Below are 4416 nucleotides of genomic sequence, written 5' to 3' on the forward strand. Positions count from 1 at the left end.
CAGTGTTTATAAGTGAGAAGTTGGAGGACTTTGCCATATATTTCCACATTGCTCCAAAAACAGTGCTTTGTGGCTAAGAAATTTTTCTTTCTTTCTTTCTTTTTCTTGTTGTTTTTCTGACACCCTAAGAAGTTTTACAAGGAATTGGCGAGCTTGAAAAAAGATTTTTTTTTTTTGACTACTGCAAACGTATCTAAAAGTGTGATAACCTGAGATGACTAAATATTCAGCTGTTCAGCTGGCAACAACATCTTAGCCCAGAATTCACATTCTGGTCAAAAAAGGCAAAGAATAGGAGTTAAAGCTTTTATGTGCACCCTTTCTTTTCTGTTTTTCTTTTTTCTTTTTTTTTATGCCTACAGCACTCGTTCTTCCTAGGTGGTCTCCCATCCAAGTACTAACCAGTCCCGATCCTGCTTAGCTTCTGAGATCAGATGGGATCGGGCATGTTCAGGGTGGCATAACCGTAGACACTTTTCTTTTCTTTAAGTATGTATTTTCTTTGGATTGCTTAATTGACTTCCTAATGTTAAAATAATTGGCTAATATATTTTGATTTGGGGTAAGATAAAAAATTTACTTTAATTTCTTTCTATCAAAATAGAAAAGCATCATTTCTGTTCCACTGTAACTGCATTTACAAAGTGAATTCCCCAAATCAAAGAGAGGGATGCAAGGATAGAAAACAAAGTTTGTTAGTCCACAGATATATCTAAAAAAATAAAATAAAAAATCTCTGTAGGATTTCCCAACCTGCTGCACTTCATTTTAGATGCTAGAGCCATCATTAAGAAAAACCTGCTTTTTCTTTTATCTGTGCCCCATATTGTATTTATTCTCCTCTAAGCTACTGTGAGTAATCAAGTCTCCAAACTGAAACCTTTTTTAAAATTTCTGTCCTCATTCTTTTTGTAAATATGCTCTTATTCTCCATCCTCCCTGCCTCCCATGAGCAGACTTAAGATAATATGCAAAGCATTATTCCTCTACTATTTACACCTCTCCAAAACAGAAGCGTTATTTTCAAGTAAAGATAACCTAACGTAAAGGTGAGGGTGTCCAAGAATCACCCTGTGATTGCGTAGCTCATCTAGATGTGCTGCCCTAGCCCAATTCTCATTTTGATTTATTTAAGTTTGGAAATAACAGTATTAAATTAGCAAAGACAAGCAATAAACAAAGCCCTAGAGATGAATTAGCCATTGTTTCTGGTCCGTTAATCTCCTCTTCAATTCTAGAGAATTGTGGCTCACCCAGACCCAAAGATCAAATAAAATGCCTAATTGGGAAAATCCTAAACAAGTGTGTCCTGGGGAGCTTGAATTTATTTGTCACCCGCTCAAACAACTGTGTTGTTTATATAAGTCTTTAAAACCCTGATACTTTTCCGCTACTATATCTTAATCCCTGGTTCTTTATGCTCAGGAGGGCAATTTAGAGTTGTTTTCAATTAACTAGAATGGAGAGGGGCACTTATTCCAAAAACGGATAGCTGTGTTGTGAGTATTTTGCCAAACGTGCTGGAGTGGTTTGGATCTAAGCATCGGGTTTGGGACACACTTTGGCATCTTTCCTTGGAGATAATGATATCTGCTCTTTTATACTTTTAATATCAGTAATAAATAGTTGAATAGAATCACAATCAAGGACACAGTATGGCAAGGAAGGCTGAGATGTCAAAGTTAACCACAAATGTGAAGTAGAGAGCTGAGGTAATTATCTAGAACAGCAACCTCTATCAAACAAATACTTTCATTTAAAATATGCAGATAATATGCAGATAATTGAGGTCAGCCTTTTTATTTAACATAGTAAAATAGAATGAAAAACAATGTGCTAAATTTTGTTCACACAGGGGTGGGGCATTCATTTTCACAACCTCAAATGCAAACACTTTATATTATATAGAAAAAGCCAAAGAACTAGAAACTGGAAATCAGCTGACTAGAAGTGAAGTGACTACACACTCTTAATATTTACTTTTCTCAACAATAATTTAAATGTAATAGTTAATGGTGCATAGTATTTTATAAGAATAATGCCATTTAAATTCTCACAGTAAACCAGAAGCAGATATTATTATTAGCTTTATTGTATAGATGAACAAATGGTAGTTTCCAAGATGGATCAGCTGGTAGGATCAGAATTTGCTCTGAAATCTCTGTGCTTCTAAAGCCTATGCTTTCAGTGCTAAACTTTTAGTGCTAAACTAGGCTGTTACTGCTAAGGTTGCAGAATTATTAACAGGGTTTGTTGAAAGGGTAGGTCAAAGAGAGTAGGAGTTAAAAAATATTGCTGAGCTTAAGTTAGAAGTGAGTTATGAGTTAGAACTGAGGATTATATGAAGGAATTCTCTAGTTAGCAATATCTATGCAATAGTGAAACCCTTAAGTCTTTACTGTATGTTTGCTAAACTTATTAATTGTAGGGCATTTACCTTGTATTGAATTCCTCCAGCCCGTCTCTCTATTTTCAGGTGTGTTAGTATACTTTGCCTTTGGCTTCAGTTACCATTATTGAAGCAAAATATTAACGTGTTCGGGGAGGCTGCATATGAATCAAGTCAATTTGAGTATTATAACTGACTTCATTCCTCTATTGTTGATCAGTTTTACATTAATTTGTTTTAAAGAAATACTCATTGGAGCAGAACAGACTGTATTTAAGAATGAAGAATAGTGCAGAATATAGGGGTTATGTGGTGCTAAACAGACTAATAATTTAGGCATAACATTTTTTAATATCATTGCTGTATAGGCATGTCCATAGCTGTTTGACTGGACAATTATGTATCAAATGGATCATTTAAAATATTTTAATTTATAATAATCACACTGCTATTTTTAAAATTGCTGTTTACTTGTATTTCTCATCACAACCAAAAATTTGTAATTGTGGTGATAGATGTTAACTAGACTTATTGTGGTGATCATTTTACAATGCATACAAATATTGAATCATAATATTGTATGCCTGAAACTAAAAAATGCTATATATTTAAAAAGTGCTGTTTAGCTAACAAAGGAGTTTTAGGTACAGAGTTTTACTTGATTCTCAGGATAGACTCGTGGGTTATATATTATTATTCCTAGTTTACAAATGAAGAAATAAAGATATACAGAGATGAAATGACTAGTTTAGCCACAGCAATGAAATAGATACTTAAAATAAATTTGAGTAAGAGATCAAAACATTGAGATGAGAGAGGTTATCAAAACATTAGAATGTGACATTGAGATGTTTTATTTATTCTACTCTACCTTAAACATGAAATAATCAAAACTGAGTAGGTTTGAAACAGGTACATTTTTGTATTTTTAAAGGAGGTGAGGAATAGAGAAAGGCAGCAATCTTGATAAGGGGCAAAAAATAATACTGACAGCCAGGTTGAAACTGATGTAAAATTTTTGTCTAGACCAAAAGTTTCTAAGGATGATTTATGCAAACAATATGAAGTATTTAAAGTTAAAAAACAATTTTTGAGAGGAATTCTAATCAGATTATCCAACCTTAAAAGTGATAAACATTTGGACTTTAAAATATTTACTGGTTCATACATTACTAATTAATTATGTATCAGTGAGCAACAGATGCCTGAAAACTAAACTGTGGTCAACAACTTTAAATTTAAAATTCTCTCTCTCTCTCTCTCTCTCTCCACCTCTCCCTTCATTCCTCTTTCCCTCCTTCTAAATAGCATAATCTCCACATGTGTTAATTAATAGAAGGTGGTATGAAAGAGCTGTCTTTATCTGATATTGGAAAGCTACTCTTCTGATCCTGAGACCATGACTATAACAATATACCCTGGCCGTTCAATCAGATCATAGACTAATGCTTTAGCCTTGTACATACAGAATTAATTATAGCTTGACTTTGTTCCTGTTTTGGTCTGATCATTGTAGCAGGGCATAGCTGCCATCTGCCTTTTTAGAAGCCTTCTATAAAGGAAGCAATGTCATTGGCTATTAATTAATTTTAATAAAATTTAGTAAAATTTAAAAAAATGTGTTGATTACTTTCTGTGTACGAGACACTGCTACAATGAGGCTAGAAACATGAGCAAAATTGAACATAGTCTTCATTCTCATAAACTTTACAGTCAAATGTAGAAGACAGACAAATAATGTAAAATAAATAAATGTGAAAAATGCTACATTACTAAGTGCTACAAAATATATCATTATATTCTGTAACATGAAAACATAAGATTGGGGAAATAAATTAGTCTGGAGGGTCTGGAAAAGTTTCTTTGGAAAAGCTACAACCGATAAAGGATGCATAGAAATTAGGTGAAAAAAAGGCAAGAATATCTGAACGATAGGTACAGCACATTCAATCGTCCCCTCTCAGAAAGAAGTATGGCATACACAGTGACTAGGGAGCACAAAATGAGGAAGAGAATGATGGAAGACG

General features: G+C 33.6%; 1 pseudogene; it reads right to left on the reverse strand.

The window, feature by feature from the left end:
• Window positions 1-353: 353 nt before the first annotated feature.
• Window positions 354-472, reverse strand: LOC120592313 (uncharacterized; annotated as a pseudogene).
• Window positions 473-4416: the final 3944 nt, after the last annotated feature.

The sequence above is a fragment of the Pteropus medius genome, unplaced genomic scaffold (assembly GCF_902729225.1).
Source record: "Pteropus medius unplaced genomic scaffold, Ma_sr-lr_union100, whole genome shotgun sequence".
Classification (NCBI taxonomy): domain Eukaryota; kingdom Metazoa; phylum Chordata; class Mammalia; order Chiroptera; family Pteropodidae; genus Pteropus; species Pteropus medius.